The following is a 12,214-nucleotide window of genomic DNA, read 5'->3' on the forward strand; positions in this document are numbered from 1 at the left end:
ACATTTATTTTTAATGCCTTAGAACTATGTCGTATTTGTGCCTAATGTGTTTATCTTTTTTCTTCTTTTTGTTGCAAGGTCTTTTACTCTGTACAGCATGATAAAATCAATTTAGATTTTTGAATTCTGATATTTAAGAAGTGTATTTTTCTGCTGGAGAAGTTTCAAATGCGTTCAGAGAGGCATTTTACTGACTTTATCTCTTCTGATATTCTCAGTTCCCTAAGATTCAGTGACTCAGTCAATAAGCACTAGACATCATTCGTATCTTTCTTATTTCCATGATGAAATGGCGTGAAGAGCAGAATAGGGAAAAATAAAATGGCATGGATGGTAACATGGCAAATGAATACCAGGAAACTGATAGGCGTCACAAGCATCTTTATTTTTTGTAGTGATTCAGTACAAGGTAAATTGAACCAGTCTATTTCATCCCATTTTTCACTTTGGTCCAAATATCACATAAGGATAGTGAAGTCAACTGAGCTGGCCCAAAATAACAAAATATCTTTTATGCATCTAAACATTCATTTTACTGGTTTGTGGTGAGATGCTGCCAGTATGTAAAAAAAAAAAAAAAGATTTTGAACAAAAGTTTTCCTTCTTAGCAGGACACAAACCCAGTGTACCTGTGTGTGTGTGTGTGTGTGTGTGTGTGTGTGTGTGTGTGTGTGTGTGTGTGTGTGAAAGAGAGAGGAAGTGAGAGGGAGAGAGAGAGAGAGACGGACATGCAGAGTAATCTCTTCATTTGTTTTCCCATTTAAACAAGCAAACAAGCAAGCAAACAAACAAACAAAACAAAGTGGTTTCATAATCACAACTAAGGGAAACATATTAAATAGCACTTTTAAAAAATCATGTGGAGTTTATTAACAGTATAGCAGTGTTCAATTTATATAATCTGAAGACGCTGCAAACTTTATAAGGGCATGCCCATGCTAGGAAATTATTTCAAAATAAATACATCTGAACTAATAACTCCTGAAATAACAAAATCAAAATAGCATGTCCCTACTATGGGGGAGCCTTAAAACGAGTCTGAGGCAGGCTCCGTTATTGTGGATGCGCTACCTCTACTTAGAGCCCGAAGAAGCACTAGGGAGTAATTAGTTTGAATTACTCTGTGAAGTAGTATTTCAAAATAGCAGCACTGGAACATCCACACTAACATTATTTCGAAATAACTATTTTGAAATTAGCATTATTACCTGAGGAAAGCAGGAGTACAGATTTTGAAATAAGTGGCCCGTTATTTCAAAATAATGGGATTGGTCATGTGGATGCTCCACTTATAAGTTCAGCCTGGGGGGCGTTATTTTGAAATAACACTCTAATGTAGACCAGGGCTAAGTGTGCCAAACAGAAACCATTTCTGGATACTTTTTGTAATCTGGTCTATTCTAAAGGCAAAACACTTGGTCAGCAGAAGTAATGTATGTAATCTCCGGATGGGGTGAATTCACAGTTTTTAGAGATTGGATTAGCTTTCATAAGCAGGCAAAAAACATTCCAATGTTCATTGTACTGGTAAGCAAAATTTTAACAAGGGAGTTCCCTGAGCCCCAAATACTACTTCCATCATATCAGTGTGTAATCACTACAAATAAAATAATATACATGCCTTTAATATGTATCTATGCATGTATTTCTAGTTCACTTTTTATAACAATAAATCTGTTTAGGATGGGGTTGAGAAAGAAAAAAGCTGGATTTTATATCTTTACTGGCATAATCGGAGAGAAGTTTTTTACAAATGTTGTGTTGCTACCATAAATTCTGTATATGGCTATGATTAGAAAGTTGAATCTCATGCCTACAGGCATGTCTTTATTTAGAATATGATGAACTGTTTAGGTTACACTTAGTAAGGCTGAAGTGATGAAGCCATTTTATAACGGTGTATAGCCATAGTGCCATCAATTCCTCTAGAGCCATTCATTTTTGAGTACTCAAAAAGGTAGTGAAATTTACCATTCACTGGGCTATAATATGATTATACATTCCAGAAGTATTAGGACAAATAAATATGATTCCATAAACCAAAGTAAACAAAACTTAAATTCCATTTCAAAATCAAATGAAGGAAAACATGTAGTAAGAACATAGCTGATGGTGGGTGTTAAGTTTTGGTAATAAATGCTGTTTATCCTCGCCCTAGTTCTCTTACTTGGGCTGTGTCTAGACTACATGCCTCTGTCGTCAGAGGCATGTAGATTAGACACATAGGAAAAGTCAAATGAAGCCGTGATTTAAATGATCGCGGCTTCATTTACATTTACATTTACATGGCTGCCGCGCTGAGCCGACAAACAGCTGATCAGCTGTTTGTCCGCTCAGCGCGCTAGTCTGGACGCTCCCCTGCCGACATCAAAGCCCTTTGTCGGCAACCCCGTTATTCCTCGTGGGATGAGGTTTACCGGGGCTGCCGACAAAGGGCTTTGATGTCGGCAGGGGAGCGTCCAGACTAGCGCGCTGAACGGACAAACAGCTAATTAGCTGTTTGTCGGCTCAGCGCGGCAGCCATGTAAATGTAAATGAAGCCGCGATCATTTAAATTGCGGCTTCATTTGACTTTGCCAAAACAACAAATCTACATGGCTCCGTCGATGGAGCCATGTAGTTTAGACATACCCATAGTTTGGAACAGACAAATATTTTGATTAATATACATTAAAATAGAGACATTAATTTGTTGAGTGGGATCACTCATACATAGTTTGAAGAATTAAGTATTCAGTGTGTATACTAGTTGCACTCAAATAAGAAATACTTTGGGCCTGATTATCTTCTCATGCCTGTTTTACACAGGTTTTACTCTATTGACTTAAATGGGGTTATTCCTTCTGTACATTCGTGTAAGAAATAAGTCCGCAGATAAGGTGATGATGGACACCATGGGAAAACTTAAATAGAATATGTAGATGGAAGGTTAGTATTTTACTAAGAAACCAACCCTAGTCACAGGAAATATTCTTTTGAGTTTACACAGAAGTGATACTCTTGGAAATATTTTTATTAAAATATACAACATATTTCATGGCTTTAAATCTTCAGAATTTATTTGTCTTGAAGTTTTGTTTCCTCCATATGTTTGCCATCAGCTAAAGGATCAGAATTGATGAACTGCATGGAAACATGTTGTCAGGCTATATATCAATTGCTTGTTTTCTAACAATTGTTGTTACATTTAACATGCACTCCCCTGGAGAGGAAATGATTGTTTACTATTATTCTGACATCCTCCTTGCCCATCAAAAATGTTTTGCAGATGTACCTTTCCAATAGGGTTTCCAAACCTTGCACTATTGAAGTTTGCAATGGCAATTCACTGATGCCTGTGGACTGCCCTTCATATGCATAGCCATTTTGGTCAGTCTGACTTAGGAACACTGTCTGTCCATCTTGATATAAGCAAAATTGTTTGGATTTAGGCCGAGCAGTGCATCCTATGTCACAGAGGTACATCAGAAAGAGACTACATGTGAAGTAGGAGGATGACTGAGGACCTCATCACAGATCGATATTGACCTCATTTTTAAATGAATGTGTTGATGTACTCACATTTATTCAAGCATCTGTGAAGGGCTCCAGTTTCATGGCAATAGTTATATACATATTCATACAAATATTTGACCGTCAGGCTGTGTTTTGGATCCCACTGCTTAAAAGTCTTATTGATCCAGGCTCTTCAGCACTGAGTATCAAAATACTCTTCAACAGTGTAAAAGTAAGAAAAGAGGAAGACTGGAAAACCCAGGGGTTTGTTAATAGAATATCAAATCTTTCACTTCTGCTACTTCAAAGTCAACATAGGAAGTGAAGTGTAGGAACATAGGAATTGCCAAACTAGAGCAGACCTAGGGCTGTCTAGTATAGTATCCCTGTCTTCTACACAAGCCAGCACCAGATACTTTAGAACAGCAGATCTCAAAATGTGAATCAGGACTCCAAAGTGGGTCAGGAGGACCCCATTTTAATCGAGTCACTGGGGCTGGCATTAGACTTGCTGGTGCCTGGAGCTGAAGCCAAAGCCTGAGTCCCACCACCCAGGTTGGAGCCAGAGTTCAAGAGCTTCAGCCTTGGTTGGTGGGGCTCAGGTTACATACCTTGTATCACAGTGAATCTGTGAACTTTGGCTTTGGACCCCCCCCCCCCCAGTGCCCAGGTTGACTGGTCTTGGGCAGACTCAGGCTTTAGACCCCCCCCCCCCCACCTCCGTGGGTTCATATAGTAGTAGTTGTTGTCAGAAGGGGGTTGCAGTTCAATGAAGTTTAAGAACAGCTGCATTAGAGGAAGGTGTAAGAACCCTGCAGTAGGAAGATTAGGAGTAATCTGCTCTCCACATTAAGTCTCATCCTGAGATTTTATAGTTAGAACTGGGCTTAAAGCCTGAGATTTAATAGCTGTAAAAAGTTTCTATTCACTTATAGCTGGGTCTAGGAAGCCCTTGTCACATCTAGTACATTGGCTGTTCATGCTGTGGCCCCCATCTTTCTCCATGACTCAGGATAGTCCCTCTTTCTGACTCAGCTCTCAGTCATCATATAGTCCCCCTACTCTTCCAGAATAACAAAATCCTATCAGACAAGCTATAAAGTCCATCTTCCACTCCATGTCTCCAGTTCCTGTGCCACTTTCCCAGTGGCTGGTAGGAGAACCTGTATCAACTCCAGGTCCCAGCCCAGGGACCCAATGACTAGCCATTCAGGTGTGCTCAGTCTCAGACCCTGTTGCTCTTTCCCTGAATTTTTCCTACCTCATTCAGTATATTGTTCTTTATCTCTGATTTACCACCAGAGATTACTCTGCGCCTCATAGCTACTTCACCCTTCTAGGCCTCTTGCTGGACTCCCCAAACCAGGGCAAGACCCCAATGTTTACTCTCCCCCTGAATCTCTTCCTTGTACCTGGCAAACTCCCTTTCCTTCTTGGGTGTGGTGGCCACCCTCCTTCCTGCCCTCATTTCCCATCTTTTAATCCTATCCCAGCACCACTCCAAGCTGGACTTCATCAACCATTAGGAATAATCTATCCCTGGTTTCCCTCCAGGTGCAGCATAAGATTAATTAGGCCCTTTTGGCCCACCTTAATCCTCTCAGCACTGGTGTGGTGTGTATACTTCAATGCAATATTTCTTCCACAAAAATTATGTTTAATTATAATTCTGGGATGTCCTTTTCAATATAAATGTCCAATCTGTTTCTGAATCTGATTAAATTCTTGACCTCTGCAACTTCCTGTAGCAATTTGTTCCACCGCTTAACACATCTTATGGTTAAAAGTGTTTTCTTTTATTGCTGTTGAATTTCCCACCCTTTAATGGAATGTCTCCATGTTTGGCTGCTGTTATGAGACGGGGAGAACTGAAGTTTCTGATGTGCCTTTTCTTATATACATTTTCAGGTCTCTTCTCATTCATCTTCTTTCTAAGGTAAATGATCCCAGTTACTTCAGTTTCTTTTCACATGAGAATTTTTCAGTGTTCTTGTTCATTATCATCATCACCTTTCCCTGTATCAACTCCAATTCTGCAAATCTCTTTTTGAGATGAAGTGACCAGTAGTGCACATAGTATTCTGGGATGAGGCCACACTATTGCTTTATGTAAAGATATTATAATATTCTCTGTATTATTCACCATCCCATTCCTTATGCAAAGGTCAATTTTTGTTTTTTTTTTAGAGTGCACCTTGAGCAAAAGTCTTCATAGAGCATTCTACAATTATACCTTTTCTTGAGCTGATGCAGTTCATTCAGAACCCCGTAAGGTCTATGAATAGTTTATTTTCTCCCTTCAATATGCATTACTTTGTATTTATTTTCACCAAATTTGCAATATAATGTATTTTAAAGATTCAAGTTTCAACAATTCACACACCTTGTGGGGTTGTAAATTAACTTCATCAGCTCAAGGAAGGGACATAGGCACCAGGAAATTACTATCTGCTGACTATTCAATGCCCAATAAGTGTGATGGACTTGGTCCAGTTCCTGAGGCCATGTGTCTACACAGCAAAAAAAAAACCCACGTTTGGCGCTGATTTATACATTTGTCGTCAGTTTCAGTTGAAAGGTCACAAACTGAATGGATATGAAGACCGGAGAACCTCCCATTTGTAAAGGTGTTACCTCCTAATCATGTTGCCAGGAGAATGAGGAGAAGCTGCCATTGTTCCTGCATGCATGGTACCTGTTCTGTGGAAACCGGAATTTTGCCTTCCTTCTCTTATGCTGATCTTCATCTGATCTTCATTTTATGATCAGTTTTCTACATGTCTGTTAATTGACAATATTCAAATGGCTACCAAAGGCAATTTTTCCCTGATGTTTTGCACTGATGATCTGCCAAAGATAGACATTTAAATGATGGAGTGGAATTTGTAAAAACACCTTTAGGGTTTAGGAGCAGAAATCCCATTTATTGTATTAGCAATGGCACTTGTCCTCATAAATCCTATCTTTGTTTTTCAAAATCTCTCCCTATACAGTTATTTTTTTTAAAGCGATGAAAATCAACAAGAATTCTATGCACAAAGGTTGATTTCTGTGGGTGAGCTACTTTCATTGAGTTGCACTCTCCTCTTATGACTTTCCCCTACAATCCATTTGCCTATTTTTTTCTCACTGTGATTTATTATATTTGTTGGGCCCCTGGTTTCACTCTAAGTTCCTCTAAATTGGGACTTTGTCTTCTTAAATTTTATTTTGCCTATTAAGTGGCATGCACACTTTTGCAACATGTATATCAATGCTATACCATGCATATTTTGGGTCTGGTTTAAACACTCAAATTAGGACCCCCCACCACTTTACTTCTGCCATCACCCCCAACAAACCCTGCAGTCACCAGAAAGTAATTTTACAAAAGGATCAAGTTTCAGAGAAGGCTAGGAATCTCATTAATTAACACAGCCCAATCTGTCTGTCATGTTTCTGAGTTCTCTATAGAAATAACAGCCAGATTGCTGTTCTGCCTCATGGATATTCTTAGCTAGGCCTTGATTAATTTTAGCTCTTTTGTGAATTTTAGCCCCTTTGTGAATGTAGCTAAGGAGATCAATGACAACTTCATTTCCGAGTCACCCTTAAAGATTTTGTACACACACACACACACACACACACACACACACACACACACACACACACACACACACATCAAAGAACACAATGCCATTCTCAAACTCTTGGTTTTTCAGAAGTTCTTAATCAATATACCATAGTGGGCCACATTTGTGTTATGTGGTCTGAATTCAATACTACCTCTATAGCTATGAGGATGTCACAAGGGCCACAGCTGTGTGCTGATGGGCCACAGGTTGAGAAACACAGGTTTAAATCCTCAGGGTAACTTCTTACTAAGTTTTGAGTGTGCCTCTTGAGGCAGAGACTTTTCAGTTCCTCATCCAACAAAAAAAAGCAAATCTTATGCCAACTCCATAATGCTTATTCACCTATCATACAATTGTGTTAATATTACATCTAAGATGGGGTTGGAAAAGTCACATTCAAAACCTTTTTGGGATCTAATGACCTTCTGCCCTTTGCAAATTTGCCTGGCATTACTTTCCTCCTTTGCAATGATTTCTTTTTAAACTGTGTGAATATCTCTAATGTTTCAGCCTATAAAGCAGGAGCTTCCTTACATGTACTGAGTCCAGAAGACCCTAATTCTGAGAAAAGACACCAACTAAATTAAAAAATTAAAATCATTTCAAAATACACCAACTCAATTAAAAACTGTTTCAATATAATGATCCAGACGCAGCAAATTTTTACCCATGTTAGTTTTTGTTAAGATATTATATCACATCTTGATCAAAACAAGAAGAGGAAGTTACTCATCTTGGTGCAGTAATGACGGTTCTTCGAGATGTGTGTCCCGTGGGTGCTCCACTGTAGATGTTGGGTCATCCTAGTGCTGCAGATCGGAGTTTTCTTGAGCAGTGATTTGCCAGACTGTACATGCACAGCATGCGCCTCGCACCATTCACACCCTTTTGATGTCTCACGCAGTCCGATTCCCGCCAGTTCCTTTAGTCCGCCCCGGTATCTGTAAGATATAAGGAAAAATCCAAGGTGGGGAGGAGGATGGGAAGTGGCGCACCCACAGGGACACACATCTTGAAGAACTGTCATTACTGCACCAAGCTGAGTAACTTCCTTTTCTCCTTTGAGTGATGTCCTCGTGGGTGCTTCACTGTAGGTGAATGTGTAGCAGTACTCAGTATAACTTGGCCTCAGATTTATGGCTTTATAGCAGTAGATAAGACCATGGAGGCCACAATAGTGTCATTTATTTGAGTCTGCAAAAGTGCATAATACTTCATAAATGTGTCATTTATGGACCATGTAGAGACACAGATATCCTTGAGGGGAACCCTGTGGAGGAAAGCTGTAGAAGTTGCCATCACTCTTGTGAAGAGTGCTCTAAGTGTTTAAGGTAGTGCTCTATTCCTCAAAAGGTAACATTGTGTGATGCATGACACTAAAAGCTTAGAAATGATTCATGATGATAGCAGATAGCATTTATAGCAGTCCTCTATAGAAATGAGCAAACAATCCAATTTGCGGAAAGACTTAGTCCTCTCCAAACAGCCACATTTAAATCATCGTTTTTCAGCTTATCTAAAATAATATCTCTAACATTCACCTCTGCTTTGGTGTGGATATCTTTGAAACCTACATAGCATTAAACAGGGCCCTGAAAGGTCCATTTGTGGGCTGAAGATGGAGAAGTCTAGGTCCCCCACTGTCACATTACTGAGTTGGAGGGAAGCAGCCAGATCGCTGCTGCACCCCTAGGTGGGGTGTTGGCCCCAGAAATCTGTATGAAAGGGAACCATGTGGGGTATTGAATGGGAGCTTGTTGTTTTCTGATCCTGTGTACACTGTTTATGTGAATATATAATGTCTGTGTGTGTAAATCTGTAATCTGTGTAGAAGCTGAATATTTCTGTGAATGTGGTTAAGCATGGCTATGGACAGGCTGAGTAGCAAAGCCCTGTGGAACAATGACTCTCAATAGGCTATGGACACACCCAAAGAATGGGATTTGTCACCTGAGGGCAGCCAGCAGGAAACCTGACCAGGTGACTTGCTGCATACTGGAAGAGGCCAGGAAGGAGTATAAAGAGGCCATGTGGTCGATGCCATTTGGTTCTCAGCTCAGCACTTCATCCCAGAGGCAGCACTGCAGGGATTGAAGAGCCCGGAAGACCTGTGAACCCATCCTGATCCTAGGATGTGCAATAAGAACTTTTAAACCAGCAGCTGCAACACCTCTGCTAGAGCCTGCATCGAGGACTGGGAGATTCGGTGCATGTAACGTACTGTACTTTAATAACCTTACTCTCAGGCTTTTCTTTCTTGTGTTAATAAACCTTTAGTTTTAGATTCTAAAGGATTGGCCCAGCGTGATTTGTGGGTAAGGTCCAGAGGGTAAATTGACCAGGGATCTGTGGCTGGTTTCTTGGAACCGGACAGGACTTGTTCGGGGTAGGTGGGATTGGGTGCTAGGACCCCCCACCTGTGTATAGGCCCGGGGCCATCTGGGGCACGGATATTGCTGGGGTGTCGGAGGGGTTTTGCTCGGGAGGCTTCAGGCAGGCTGCTGAAGCGCTCTGTGAGACTGGTTTTTGGCCTGTGTGGAGAGGTCGCCAGTCGGGGGGCTGTAAGGAACCCCGGATTTGAGCAATTCGCCCTGAGCGGACGCACTCAGCTGTGCCCAGACACGGCCTGGTCTGTCACAGTGGCGTAGTCGGCAGGATCCACAGATCTTGGTCAATTGAGCTTTGGGATCAGGACCCCACGCTGTCTAAATTTGATTTTTGGTGTTGAGAGTTTGGTTGATTAAAGAGCCGCTGCGATGATCCCCGAACTATATGAGAGTCTGAGCAAAAGTGCTCTGAAGGATTTGTGCTTGGGGAGAGGCATTGCCTTTAGGAAAAGGGCCTCTAAACTAGATCTGGTAGTGTTGTTACTAACCAGAGATGTGGATGAAAGGGATCAGAAGCGAGCCAAGGAAGCTGCTGAAAGAAGGCGGAAGGCAGATGAAGAAATTGCTAAGAGACAGAAGGAGATGGATCGGGAACTTGAGGAGAAAAAGGCAGAATATGCTGAGAGACAGCGGAGGGAAGAGGTAGAGCATGCAAAGAAGATGGCCCTAGCCAGGGAGGAAAATGCTAGACTTGACCTCCAGCTTAAGAGACTAAAAGAACAAGAGAGACTGTATCCTCCTGAAGGTTCAATGTATAACTCTGTGGGTATGGGGTATGCTTATGATATGGCAGACGTATTTTACCCAGCTGATGTGATGACCCAACCCCAAAGCATGTGTAAATGCAAACCTTTTGTGTTACCTGTAGCTAACAGGGAGGTTTGGGAAGGGGGTGCATGTGGGTATGGAAAGTTTCCTGGAGCTGGTCAGACTCCCTGTAACCAAGGGGAAAGTGTCTCTATATGTGAGCCTGTGGGTGAGGGCCCGTCTGATGCCTCAGAGGTGAGGCTGGAATCAGAACCAGGGCAGGAAGACCCCAGAAATCAGGGAAATGTTTCTCTGAGGCAGCCTGGAGTGGCTGGCCAGAGTGAAGTTTTAGTTGAGGAGCTGGTGGCTGGTGAGGTTTGTGGAATTGAACCTGCACAAGCTGAAAGTGATTTGTGTGAAGAAGCACAGTGTGTGCAAGCTGGCAATTTGGCTGGTGGAAGTAGCAAGGGGGCAGTAAAGGAAGCTGTCCCAGTGGCTAGCTGTATGACTGAGATTAGCCAGGGGTGTTGGGACAAGGGAGAAGCTGTCTCTGGTTGTCTGGCTGTGTGTGGGGAAGAGTTTCTTCCTTTGTCTGAGGAAGGTGCCCCACAGCCTGTGAAGGCTGAGAGCAGTGTTGTTGTCCCAGAGTTGGGTCTGGATATGGCTAAGGCCCAGGAAGGGGGTGGCCCAAGGTTTGTGTCTGCTGGGGAGAGGGATGAGGTGACTCAGGTAGAGTCAGTCAGTGTTTTACCAGAACCCCAGAGACCAGACAGTGGTGACCCTGATATTGTGCCTGATGCTGCTGTGTTGCTGGCAGAGGGGGGAGCTACTCGGTGGGAGCAGGGAGACCCCTTAGCCCGGGCACAAGGAGAGAATGAGGGTGTGTTAACTCTGGTGCCTAATGATGGTGTGGACGTTTACAGCCATCTAGAGAGCTGCACAGGGAGTGAAGATGCCTCTGACCCTGTCTCTTGTGAGTCTGTCTGTGTGCCTGAGAGGGGATTATCTGTGAATCCACCTGAGGGGCCAGAGATAACTCAGGGAGTAAGGGAAGTGCAGGAGGAATTGGTTGGGGCTCAGCAGGGCAATGCTACTGCAGAGCCAGGGAAGGGTGAACTGCTGCTTAAGGAAGCTCATAGGGAGGAGAGTCCTGGCAGTGCTTGTAGCAAGCAGTTTGCTGTGACTGAGGGAGGTGACAGGGCCTTGCTGGGAGAAGGCATTCAGGAGAAAGCTCTGCCTGTAAAAGGCAGCAGCTTCTTGTGTGAGGCCCTTGTTGCAGTGCCTGACAGACAGAACTTGTCTGTTAACAGTGACTCCACTGACTTGGGTTTAGGGAAACCCAGTGTGGATGGTGGTGAAGAGGAGGGACTGAGGGTTGTTCCAGAGGAGGCAGGAACAGCCAGAGAACTGGAGCAGGCGGTTAACCCAGTGACTGTGGGTGACCAGCTTGCTGGGAAGTCAGTGTGTGTGGGACAGGATTGTTCCCAGGTGAATGAGGAGAGTGGGAAGTTAGTGTCTCAGATTCAGGAGAAGGGCTGGGTAGCTAAGTATGCAGAGCAGAACAGCTGTGTGGTCACTCTCCCTAGGATGCAGGAGATGGCAGTTACGCTCCCATCTCTGGACACGGTGGACACTCATACTCAATCAGGGAGGTTGATATCTGGTTCCATGTGGAAACAGAGGTTGGAGGTGGACAGAGGAGAGACTTGGGAGTCTACAGCTCACTGCTGTTACCCCACTGAGTGGGGGAACAGGGAGAATTCCAGGGCCATTGTGAGCCAGGGAGTCACGCCCAGCCAGCCCTTTGTCTTGGTCAGGCCAGAGGTTTCAGGCCTGGAGCCCAGAGGACAAGGGGGAGGGGCAGGACTTGCTTTGGCCAAGAAGATTTGCAGTTTAAACCTGAAGGGCCGAAACTGCAATGGTGTGGGGTCAGAGAAGGGGCATGACGGAGAATTTCAGTATACACCTGAG

Source organism: Pelodiscus sinensis, chromosome 1, assembly GCF_052426305.1.
Source record: "Pelodiscus sinensis isolate ZL-2025 chromosome 1, ASM5242630v1, whole genome shotgun sequence".
Classification (NCBI taxonomy): domain Eukaryota; kingdom Metazoa; phylum Chordata; order Testudines; family Trionychidae; genus Pelodiscus; species Pelodiscus sinensis.